This window comes from Corvus kubaryi, unplaced genomic scaffold (assembly GCF_017639235.1).
Source record: "Corvus kubaryi isolate FWS band 111438036 unplaced genomic scaffold, C.kubaryi_AGA036_p1.0 68, whole genome shotgun sequence".
Taxonomy (NCBI): domain Eukaryota; kingdom Metazoa; phylum Chordata; class Aves; order Passeriformes; family Corvidae; genus Corvus; species Corvus kubaryi.
Window position 1 is genome coordinate 7,616,964 of NW_024582056.1, and position 13,174 is coordinate 7,630,137.

The 13,174-nt window shown below is 39.9% G+C and overlaps 1 protein-coding gene across 2 annotated transcripts in view; it reads right to left on the reverse strand.

Annotated features, from left to right (window-relative positions):
- Positions 1-13,174, reverse strand: part of FBXL7 (F-box and leucine rich repeat protein 7) — a 287,995-nt gene that overhangs the window by 157,333 nt on the left and 117,488 nt on the right. The window lies entirely within an intron of this gene.

Here is a 13,174-nt window from a genome sequence, read left to right on the forward strand (position 1 = left end):
CCATAACTAAGCAGAAAACAAAACAAAAAAATTATATGTTTTGTTTTTAAAACTAGTAAAATATTTACCTTGTTTTTCTCATGGCAGGAAGTCCGAATGCCTGCTTGAAAAAACTTGACCTAGCCACACCAGGAACCACACTGCTACATCTGCTTTAGGCTGTCATTTTCCATGTTTTACAGAATCACAGAATATCCTGGGTCAAAAGGGACCCATGAGGATTATTAGTCCATCTCCTGGCCCTGCACAGCACCATCCCCAAAAGTCACACCATATGCCCATGAGTACTGTCCAAATGCTTCTTGAACTCTGTCACGCTTGGTGCTGTGACCACTTCTCTGGGGAGCCTGTTCCACTGGCCAACCACCCCCTGGGTGAAAAACTTTTCTCTAACGTCCAACCTAAACCTCCCCTGACACCACTTCAGGCCATTCCCTCAGGTTCTGTCACTGGTCAAAACAGAGAAGAGATCAGTGCCTGCCCCTCCTCTTCCCCTCACAAGGAAATTGTGACTGCAGTGAGGTCTCCCCTCAGCCTCCTCCAGGCTGAACAGACCCAGTGACCTCAGTCACTCCTCTAATGGTTTCTAAACAACTTTAGATTTATGTATGAAGCGAGAACCACATCTTACTATTACGTTTTTGGAACTTACCCTGGCAAATCTCATAACTGCTTTTATTAAAACTTTATTTTCTATATGAATCAATCACTGACTGGTAAATCATGCAAGTACTTTAGCTTTTAATAAAGACATGGCATTTAATCAAAAAGTAGTTGGATTGCTTCTGTATTTCCAGAATTACAAAATCAATAGTAAAATTCAACACATACAGATGAAAAATTTCTCAGGCCTAGGTTTCCTCTCTGCTTACCCTGAACAAGCTTCCCTGAAGTAGGTTTCCCCCCATTTGAATCACCTTTTACTGCTGTTTGCCAGTTTAAGAGGAACAGTCAGTGTTTCCAGGTCCAGGTTGCTCCATTTAATCCAGAGCATTAACGCAGACTCCCTGACATGGGAAGCAGGGCCACGCTGACATGCCTGCAGGTATCTGACATCCAGCTACCAGAAGCTGTTAATGCCAGGAGACACAAAACATGAACAAATGGGCTGGTAACAAGAATTCTCCTGGAGAAAGAGCAGCAGATGCCAACAGTATTCAGCTTTTTGTAAGGTAACTAAAATATTTAGAGTACTTAGCGTTCTTCTTTTAAGAGCATAGGCCAGAAGAGAGCAACAGTCCTCATTAGGCCTAAAGAGAAATATGACCTAAAGAACAAGTCAGAAGAAATCACACCATTCCTACCAGATTAGATTTGGAGCATCCTACCTTGTGATGGGAAAGGTCCTCAGTCTGTGTTAGTCCTCTACTGCAGGAAATGCTCACCATACAAAAACCAGTATTCAGGAAAAGAAAGCCTAAGCAGGATTAGATAATTACAAACAGAGACAAGCAAGTGAGGCAGCTTTGAGTCACAGCTGTTGTCAAGCTACAAAATCTGCTTTTTGCAGGATTCTGCCAATAATCACAGACAGTAAATGTGTCCGTTTGCCTTTCTTCTATCCTTACCAAGGAGGAAACGGACACCGCAGTTCTATTCTTTTTTTAAACCCCTGGAATGGCTTCAAGTCCATAAAGGAATTCTGCACAAGTTATTTGAAATTCACAGACCAGACCAACTTTAGAAACTTGCTGAAGAAGCAATGACCATTAGCAAGAGAATTTCTTCCCATGCAAACCTTCTGCATGGATGAGGATCACAGTTTAGACAACTATACCAGCAACAAATGGATTCTCCAATGGCACCTTACCTGATCTGAGGAAACTACTACAGACTAAATTTGAAAATGCCCTTTTCTCTGTATAAACCATACTAAAACTAAGGGGGCTTACAGCTATACCCAGCAGGTAGATTAGCTTTCACTCTAGGTTCACCCTCAGTTTAAAAGGTAGTCTCATTGCTCTGAAACAGAGACTTCCAGAAGAACAAGGATACTTTCTACATGCAAACAGATGCTTCGACTCACAGTCATTCTCAGTGAGAGTTGCCCCAGTTGGACCCACCAAGTCCAAGTCAGGGCTTGGAACTACAGTACAGTGTGATACAAGCAAAGTATTTCAGAAAAAGCTATTTCAGGGTAAGATGAACGCAGACAACTTTATGCTTAAAAGCTTTTACTGTAAAAATGTTTATAAAACCCATCCCTTATTGAGAGCTATTGAAAACAGATGAACAATAAAAATGCTTATGCAGGAAAAATAAAGAGCTTGGAAAAGTGCAGCTTTATTTCTTATGGTCCATAAATCCAACAGTTAGAGATGTGCTATACATGCAACAAAACTCCATTTCCAAAACCCTAAAATGGTCCTTCATATGTCACTGCAAATTCATGGAGCTTCAATTAATTTTGTCATTATGACAGGAGTAGATCACACAAGTAGGTTAATACATTGTCACTCAGCAAGGCTGCACTACTAGAACAGGGCTAGAAAAGCAGCTTTATCTATCTAACAGTCCATCCATCAAATCAAAAGGCTAAGAGAATAGGGTTTGTTCAGACTGGAAAAGAGAAGGCTTTGGGGTGACCTAGGTGTGGCCTTTCAATACCTGAAGGGACCCCACAAGAAAGATGGAGACGGGGTCTTACCAAGACATGCAGTGACAGGACAAGGGGGAATGGTTTCAGACTGAGAGTAGGTTTAGGTTAGATATTAGGAAGAAATTCTTTCCTGTGTGGGTGGTGAGGTCGCCCAGAGAAGTTGTGGATGTCTCATCCCTGGAAGTGTTCAAGGACAGGTTAGATGGAGCTGTGAGCAATCTGGTCTAGTGAAAGATGTCACTGTCCATGGCAGGGGGTTGGACCTAGATGATCTTTGAGGTCCCTTCTAACCCAGGCCATTTTGTGACTAAACAGCAAGGAAAAAACAGACTCTCTTTCTCTCTAAAGAAACTTCTTATATTGCTGCTGCTCTGAGGCTCAACCACAAGGTGTCAGAAACAAATGTCTTTAGCTAAACTATAGTGATGAATGATCACAATTTGCAGGATTTAATTTATAAACACAAAATACGACTGCAGCTTTTCACTTCTACTGACTACTGTAGCCAAGAGAATTGCAGTATTTCAAATAAGGAGTAGTGAAGACCTAACAAGAAAAGAGCACACACTTATCTCTCATTCTTGCTTCAGATACCAGTCACACTTCTACAGGTTCTGTCTATTAACTCTTCACATGACGCCATTAAACTATTCTTTGCTCATAAGTCACAAAGGGTCACTGCAAAGGACAGGATACCAGGCTACAGCGGTCTCACTTCAGCCAGTTCATGTATTTTAGGCTCTATACAAAGGTACTCCCAGGACTGTTTTTAGAGAAAGAGATCTTGCCCATACAGCCCTTTTCTTCCAATTCCTACTTCTGCCACTGCTGATAACTGCCATAGAGATTTTAATTTAAATAATGGGGGACACACATACTGTGCAAACCCTGGGCTGTCAGCCTGGAGAGATGATAATCACCTACACAAACAATGCACAACATTTCTTAGGATAAAAGCAGAGCATTAGGATTTAACTCCATGACATAAATACAACAGCATGATATGAAGAGTCCCTTTCCAATAAGAACCCATACAAAAACATACTGGCACTCCTCAGGTGCCACGTTACAAAGGAAGGCAAGCAGTCCCACAGCAGCACACTCTCACAGGTCAAGGACATGTCTTGGGTTAGCAGAAAGCAGGCCAATGAATCCCAAGGAATCAATCACCATTTAAGTTTAGCATCAACCAAAAATAAACATGTTCAAGTCTAAAGAGCATTTTTACATTACACATGTGCAAACAACATTTTAAGATAAAGGTAGTACTTTGCTATGAATGAGGCATAAAGTTCTTCACAACAATTTATCTTACTGTCATTAAACATTCAAAGAAACAGCAATTCTAGTTTGTTTACTATGGCCAGATTCCCAGATTTAATTTTTTTTCACACATCTATTTAACCTAAAAACTGGACAGCTTAGGCTTCAAAAAAACAGAAAACTGAAAATGCAAACAACTTTGCCTTGAGGTGAGAGGACTTATAAACTTGGTAGGTCGCTTATCTTTACAGCAACATCGGAGAACTTTTGCCAAGACTGTAGATTCCCAATTAGTTGAGACAGTAGAGGATTTTACATCAATTTTCTCACTTAGACAGAATAACAGTCCTTAGCATCCTCCACTTTCATCTGCAACTCTAACTAGCAAAAGAAAATAATGACCATTTATTCTAAGAGAAGGTGGGAGAAAATTCTGCCTACAAGTTTTCCTGCAGCTCTGGTACCTTGTTGAGAACTCACCTGCAGATTATGGAGATTTAGGGGGAGAGAAGTAAATGTTTCTCCCTTTCCTAGTTGATAAGCTGGCTCTGAAACTCTTCATTTCCCTTCTGCTGTTCTAGAATGAAGGAGGCTTGATCCAGTTCTGTCATTAGATTTATGAGGAATGTGCAACACAGACCCAGTGGGCAGCAAGGCCCAGTTCTGTCACCCCTAAATTTTCCTTTGCTTCAGAGGAGTTTGCTGGCTGCTATAATTTAGTTGGCCTTTCCTATTTCCTGTGCCTCTCGCAGACAATAAACAGAAATATTCCAGACATTGCATTTTGTCTGGATCCCAAGAAGCATTTTCAAAACAACACAAGTACTTGCAGTACGCTCTCTCCCACACTTCTCAAAACAACAGAGCAGAAAAGAAATACTCATCTCAAGAGACAACTGTGCCATTAAGCAAAAGAATAACCTCTTAGCCACTTCATAATTTACTCAAAAGTGATTAGGAGGTGTAATGGAAAATTCTTCAGGATGTTAAAAACTTCTGGCCAGTCTGAATGACACCAATGCAGGAAGAGTACTACCTGGGCTGCACAGAGTCAAGCAGCAGTTGCCACCAACCAACCATCTGCACATGGGAGCACACCCAAGGCTTTACTGGCTTTGCATACGGTTACCAAACTATGAGAAACTGTTGTCAGATTTTACAAGAGGGCAGTAGGCAACTGGATTTACTGACTGTAAGGATCTCAGGATCAGAGAATCAGAGACAACAGATGTGCATCTCTCAGAACACACTAAGGTGAAGCCAGACTAATCTTAGACTGGAGTTTGCTTTCAGCTGCAGAGAAACAATTTGAGAGGCAGCTCTTGAAGAGCAATTCCAGATTTGACCCAAAATTACAAGCAAATTCCTTTGGCAACTTCTGGATGGATTCCTTACCTGTTCTGTTTTTAACTTCATTCAAACCTCCTTTCTTACCTATCCTTAATTGTTTCCAACATGGTCACAGAGCTTCATAGTAGTTTACACAGCAAGATACCACAGGAAGTAATTCAAATGGCAAACTCCCTTTAAAATACTTTTGAAAGCCTTTGTGCCACTTATCTAAATGGTGTTATCTATCCATACGGTGTTACCAAATCATAAATCCATTACCCTTCAGAATAAATCCTTATGTAAGTGGCAAAGCAATGACAAAACATCAGATAGGGAGAGTTGTCCATTTACTGTTCACAACTGATGCTATGTCTTTAGAGAAGTTTTCTTATGTCTCATGTAAAGAGTTAATCTTCAAGAAAAAAAACAAAACAAAAAAAACCAAGTGATACTCTTTCCAACTTCGTTGGCAAGCACAGAAGGATCACCTGATATGCCAGGCCCTTGAGATGTCTTGGACTATTGCCAAACAGGAATATTAAGCCACTGTACTTCTTTTTACCTATTGCTCAAGAGAAAGTCAGTCCTTCAGTAAATGGAAGACAGCAACAAATCTGATAAAGTTCATCAAAGCTGTGACTGCACAGCTCCACATTAGAAGAGTTACTCTGCCACTGCTCAGATGCAGCATCCCTGTCTCCTCCACCACAGAACATTCCACCAAAAAAATCCTAGGGGAATACCCAGCTTATTGCAGCTGGCAAGCTGCAAACTAAGAACACATTACATCAATAAAGGAATTTTCATTCACCACCTTTCCAGAGGGCATAGCCCTGTTGAAGGGTAAGGTTGTCACATTTCACTGGGTCAGGTCAATGCACTACATTAATATATATTGACATAAAGCATTTGTGTTATGGTAAATTGTTTATAAAAAATGCAATTAGCTGATTTCTGGTCTGCTGGCAACCAGAATTATCAGGGCTCAGCTGATGCATTTCATAAGATAGCCAGGATTTAATGACTTTCCTGTATAACTAATGTGGCAAGACAGTCTCAAGGAAAGTACAATGGTCTGGTTTCCAATCTCCTTAACACATTTCATTCTTGCATTACTTGTGCTTGGTTTTTTGCATCTTTTTCTAAAGGCATAACAGTACATTTTCCTTATCTGAATATTGCATTTTAAATAAAAAAGTAACAAAAATACAGTTCAATTCCTTAAATGAAATATTTCAGAAATAAGCCATCCTTTTTAGATCACAAAAGTCAATGCTGGTCACACAAAACTGAAAATCATATTCTTAGCCTTAACTGTTCAAATTCATTTTACCAGAACCAGATTAGAAAACTCTTTGAGGATTCTTATTGGAATTCTAGGGCTTAAAATTCTAGAAATTCCATTAATCTAGCTCATATATTAAGAAGAACTTAGAGGCTCAAAGAGAGTTGTGAAAGCCATTTTTTTTTTTTTAAAGATGCACTACACAGGTAAATAAAAAGCCAAAGTATTAACAACACTATGTAGTATGAATATACAACATCTCCAATATATGTTCAGAAGCCAAAATTAAGGCCAGTTCCCTAAAGAATTTTGTTCTTCAAGTTGTTCATCATACATTTTTCATTTTTGCATCATGGATTTTTCATTTCATTCTCATCACACATTTTTGATTTCTGCAAAGCTGTATTACTTGTGTGCAGTCTGGGTATCACTAACACAGGACTTCAGCTGTCTGGCAGACAAATGCAAAGCCAACATACAACAATTAGCATATTAAGATTTTTTCTTTTAACTTTTCATGGCTTCATCATGAAGGAGGATTTAAAAAAAAAATTAAGTCCTTATTAAAAAAAAATCCCTTTTTAAAAACCAGTAGCTCTTGTTCCAAAGCAAAGAGGCTCAGCTACACCACAAGATAAGGATCTTTTCTCAAAACTGAAGCAAACTCAATTTTGCTATTACTGTAGAAGAGAATAGCAGAGAACACTTCATGTAATTCATTATTCTTCCACCATTTCCTATCACCCCAAAACACACCACTAGGAACATCTAGCTCACGAGATGATTCACTAGTGACGCAGATTAGCCTATTATCCCTAGAGCATTCATTCACTTTTTTAATTTAAGCAAAGTTTCTACTGGGTACCTGCTGAACATCTCTTGTACGGTCCAGGAAAAAAACACCTTTTCACTGCAGCTCCACCTCTTTGTACTTTCAGCTGTAAGACTCAAGACTCTAGAATATGTAATTGAATTTACACTGGGGTTTTTTTTCCTGAAACCTCCTGTGGTCAAGTCTACAGAAAAGAAAGTTTTACACAAAAATCCTCACACTGGAAGAGCACATGTTGTTACAATTAAATAAATGCTGGTAAGAAGCAATCTTCATCTTCAAACCAGCCTAGAGTACCTAGGATTTGTTAAGTGAGGGAGAGGAGGTGGAGCAATTTTATTCTTAGTTCTGACATCCACTGCTACCAGCTAAAGAGCAGTCCCCGAATCACCTGCACCCCCTACTTTATTCAAGTAGCAATAATCTGTATTGGCAACACACTTCCATCCTCATATGTTTGGATAAGGGATAGCAGCACTTCTTGCTCATAACAAGGTTTTTCATAGAACACCAAAGAACCTCAAAGAGGTGAAACCTCAAGCAGGTGAAATACAGCACCTGCAAGAACTATGAAGAACAAACTATGCATATCTTTTACTCCTGTGGAAAGGTAAAACTCTACAGAGATAGAAGAAATTGCAAAGGGCTTGTGGAACACTCGGAAAAAGCTGACTGCAAAAGTATCACAGAGCAGCATTGCACCATCACACTGTATTTGGAGAGCATTCTAAACCAAAGGGGATTAGAAATCAATGAAAACCCCAAGAATTCTTTCCATTTGCTCTTGAGGTCTTGCATTGCTCATCCTGCACCTCTCATAGTGCTACAGGTTAAAACCACAAAAAGCAAAAGTAGATTTTTCATGTAAAAGTGAAAAGAAAACATATCACACTTGTTTAAGTGTGGTCAGGTTGCCTACTAGTTAAGGATTTGCGTGAAAGGCTGAGGAACTTCAGTGACCTCTTCTCTACCCTGCCCTTCCTTACCTGGCTGCACAAAGCAGCATCTCTCATGAAGCCTAGATTACTGCATTCCAACAGGTGAGCTCAATCTATCCTATTCATTAGGGAGAGCTTTTATATGACAACGTGGTCATTGTCTCTGGAGAATGCCATCCACTTCTAGACTTCACCAGGCATGATGAAGAACTCATGAAGAACAAAACAGCTCCTTTTGGGTATGAGCCAGCAGACATGAGGGATCTCCTCACAGGGCTGGCCAGGACCCATGTACCACCACTTTCCACCCTTGGTAGATATCAATTCTTTTCAACTAAAAGAAAAACTTAGAAGAGTAAGCTCTACTGATTTTACAGTGATTTCGTTCACACTTAACACCCACTAGCCAGCATCTACAGGGCTAAAGCAAGATGGTGTGACAATCCCTCTTCTCCCAAGAGCATGGTTAGAGACCTGGCCTTGGCTCAAAAATACCTCCTAAATCTACAGAATCCTTCACAATTTGTCTTATATTTTCTCAAAACCATGGATGGCTAGCATTAGTAACAAGGCTGTTACCAATATGACCCACTTAACAAAACGCCCAGGCTCTGTGTCCTACCTACCACATTCCTTTCAGTCAAGTGCCGATACCTCAGTTACGAGGAAAATTGAGGAAAACATGGGTAGGATTAATCAGTGCTTAAAAGGCACAAACAGACAAACCACACAACCACTGACAGCCAACTGCTGTGTGAAAGGCTCCTGTGTCTGACTAGACTGATTCTGGTTTAGATTCTAATCCTGGGGAAGCTAAACTTCACTTTCTAGGAATGTTTTTGCTCATGTAGGGACTTAATGAAGAAACCCTACACTTCAGTGACAGACAAGGCAAGGGTAAGGTCAAGAGATCTTATCCACAGAAGGGCAAGAATTTGTTTTCTGTAGAAAATGAGGCCTGGCAAAATGAAAGCAGGAAACCCATAAAGGAACAGGTCTGCAACATTCACTGTGTCCTACTTCTGCTGCCAACTCCTGTGCTCAAAAAAAAGGTAAGCGGTAAGGTTGTTCAAATCCACTTCATTACCTGACACTATGGAAACATGTACCATTTTAAAGATGCTGGGCAGTCATCACCATTCAGCTCTTGGAGAGACAAATACAGCTTGCCATACTATTTACTTTCATGATGAGAAGCAAATTACACCATTATCAAAGACCTAAATCAAAACAATATTTGAATCAATAAATTCCTGTACAACTAAAGAGAAACTAGCCCTTCCCCTTATTCACATTTTCTGTGCTACCTCTTGATAAACTGTAAGCCAATTCACAGTTGGATTATTTCTCAGATACAAGAAAGGCTCTCACATGGAGCCTTCTAAAACCAGATTTAAAACAGGAAAAATTAGTAATTGTTTGAGGGAGAGGAAGTCTCACATTCACCTTTGTTCCACTAGTTCCTGGCAAGAGAAATAAATACTCACCACAAGCATTCGTGTTTTTCCGTAAAGACAATCATGCAGAGCAACAAAAGGTACACCCACAGGGGAGTAAAGAGCAATAATTTCCCAAGAGAAATGAAGACATAAGCGAAATATTCTGCTCATGCCTAATTGAGTGCCAAAGAAAACTTTAGACTGGACTATGCTGTCTAGTCTATACATACAAACGGAAAGAAAAACAGTTTCAAAAAGTCACCCCTAAAATCTTACATTAGAACTTTTTAATTCATGCACTGCGGCTTTAGTTCTGATGCCACAGAACATTTAACCTTTCACCTTTCTAGAAAGTTACCCCCTCTCCCACACAGAACAAATGTTCAAGGAATAGACAACATTAACAGGTGAATTACCCTAGAGGTAGCTTTTTGGTACTAAAATCAGAATGCAAATTCAACTGCCAACTAGCATCAGACATAGCAATACCCAGAACCCATTGTATTGTACATAACTTTTGGTTTTAAATAGAAGACACTACATTGAGAAGCATCTACTAACACTTTAGAGGATTAAAATTAACCATGTCACCTGGTGATGACAGCAATCAGTGATTGCTTTCAGAAGAAAACTTAAGACAATCATATTTCATTATTTCACATATGAAAAGTAAGCCATTTCTTTGAAACTAGAACATTAACCTTCCATAACTTAAATGGGGGATTTAAACCCTCTTTGATTCAATCCTAGAATATGTGAAAAGAAGCAAACCTTTACACCAGTAGAATAAGGATTACTGTCAAGTATTTTTACCAGTCACAGCTACATCAACTTGAATATGGCAGAAGTGATTTCTTCTTATGATTATTAATACAACTTTATTAATTAAAGTAACAATCTTAATCTTAAAAAAAATGCTATTATGGCTAGCTGTTCCTCCTGAAGCAAGCAAAACTCCACTGAAGAAGCTTTTATGAAATGTACATACCATTGCTGCTGCCAGAAACAGCAACAAAAAAACACAGCCAGATTCTACCACCACAACTCTTAGGAGGATTCTTCTATTTTATCTGTTCTCTGCCAAGAGAAAGTGTAGTCATTGAGAAAGCGTGAATTTCTTTATCCAGTGGAAGTGAATACCATTTTTACCATTTATAATATAAGGTAAAAATAAATTACAGCTGAAAAACTCCAAACCAGCTGTAGACACACGTTTACAGAGTACTGTTTAATACTCAACTACTGTAATACAGCCTTCACACTTGCCAGAACTTGCTACAGCTGAACTCTATTGCTTCTGAAAGCCTGGTAGTAGCTTTTCTTAAACATAAGCAACCAGTAGAAGTACAGGAGGATCAAGCTAGGGAATATTTAACCAAACTGGACAGACACAAATCCATGAGACCTAATGGAGTGCACTGGTAATGGCTGTGTGATCTGGCCAATGTCATGGCAAGGTCCCCCAGTTACTGCAGACAGGTCATGGCGATCAGGAGCTCCCCAGAGCTGGACAAAAGCAAAACACACCCCTGTCTCTAGAACAGCTTGGAGGACAATCTAGGGAGCCACAGGCTGGTCAGCCTCACCTCAACCCAGGAAAAGTGACAGAGCTTGCTTGAAAACATTTCCAAGCCAAGAAGGTAATGGGAAGTCATTATCAGGGATTTATAAGTGGAAGCCAGGCTAGGCCAACCTGATAGACATTAATAAGGAAACGACTGGCTCGGAGAACTAGAGGAGTACACAAGTGGTTTATCCTGACTTCAGCAAGACTTCCCAACTTTTGTTTTCCATAGCACCTTCACAGACAAATGGATGAAGCACAGACTAGCTAAGTGGACAGTGAGACAAAACTGAAAACTGAGAAATCTGCCAGGCAGAAAGTTACTTAAAGAGCTAGGACACCTTACTCTGGGGAAGAGGGGACTCAGACAGAATCTTATCATTGTGTATAAATACCTGGAAAGGAGAGGGAGTAAAGAAGACAGAATCTTCTCAGTGACAGCCAGTGAAGAGACAAGAGGGAACAGTCACAAATTGAAATACAAAGATTTCCATTTAAACATTAAAGCATTTTTTTCTTCTTTTAAAACCTACAGGTGACCAAGCACTGGAACAGGCTTCTCAGGGGCATTGTAATATCTTCATCTTTGGAGGTGCTAAAAAATCTGACAGCACAATATTCTGTGCAACCTGCTCTAGTTGGCTTCATTTTGAGAAGCAGGTTGGATTAGAGATCTCCAGAGGTGTCACTTCCAATCTTTGGGTTTGTGTACTTCAGGTTCTACAGACATTAAAATATGTCCAAGAGTTGATTGGAAAATGTTGTAATGTAATTTTAGTGTCTGTACAGATCTCCACTGGCAGTCTAGTATTCCAAAACAAGAAAAAAATCCACAACTAGAGGCTCTGGAATAAGAGAACCCATGCTAAAAACAGATGAGGACCTTCAGGCTTGTTGGCCTGCTTGTACAAAAGAGTACACTCATACGTGAGCCTGAGGAGGAAGGTCAGCCACAGATATTCTTGACATATAGGAGCATAGAGTTAGCTTCAACTTAATGCTAGCAGGGCTGGCAGTTAACTGGAATTGAAATCCTCCTGCTACAAGACTCATTTTATACTTCTTTTAGTATATTCTGAAGTTTCAAAAATTCTAAAAGCTCAAGTTGTATATCAACAATTTTCACCACATAAACCAGCAATAGCTTATTGTTTCCACAACCTTATTTTAAAAAGGTTATGCAAGACCACACTTGGAGTGCTGCGTCCAGTGCTGGAGACCATAGCACAGGAAAGATGTGGAACAAGTCCAGAGAAGGACCACAGAAATGTCACGGTGCTGGAGCACACCTTCCATGAGGACAGGCGGGGAAAGTTGGGGTTGTTCAGCCTGGAGAAGAGAAGACTCCTTTAAGACCTTATTGCAAACTTTCAATACTTAAAGAGGGCTTATAAGATAGGGACAGATTTCTACTAGACCTGTTGCAACAGCACAAGGGGTATTGGCTTTAAACTAAAAGATTTAGACCAGATACAAGGAAAAATTATTTTACAATAGGGTGGTGAAACACTGAAACAAGTTGTACAGCGAGGTGTTGGATAACCCATCCCTGGAAACATAAACAGTCAGGTTGGAAGGGGCTGTGAGCAACCTGAAGCTCATTGCAGGGGGATTGAACTAGATGACATTTAAAAGGTCCCTTCCAATCCAAACTACTCCATGATTCCATGTTGACGCCACAAGCAACTTCCTTATAAAGTGTCAAAGAAAAGGCAAATGAAAAACTGGAATAGAAATATGTTTTACTCGGTACTACAGGAAAACCCCAAAAACATCTGTTGGGTACGTCTGTTGGTGACCAGCTGCTGCCTTTCGCCTTGCCCTCCAGTGACGAACAAGATCAAGTACTGCCATCACTGTGACAGAGACAAAACAATACAAGAGCCATGAGCACCATAAGAAACTCTCAAATAAGTGCATTT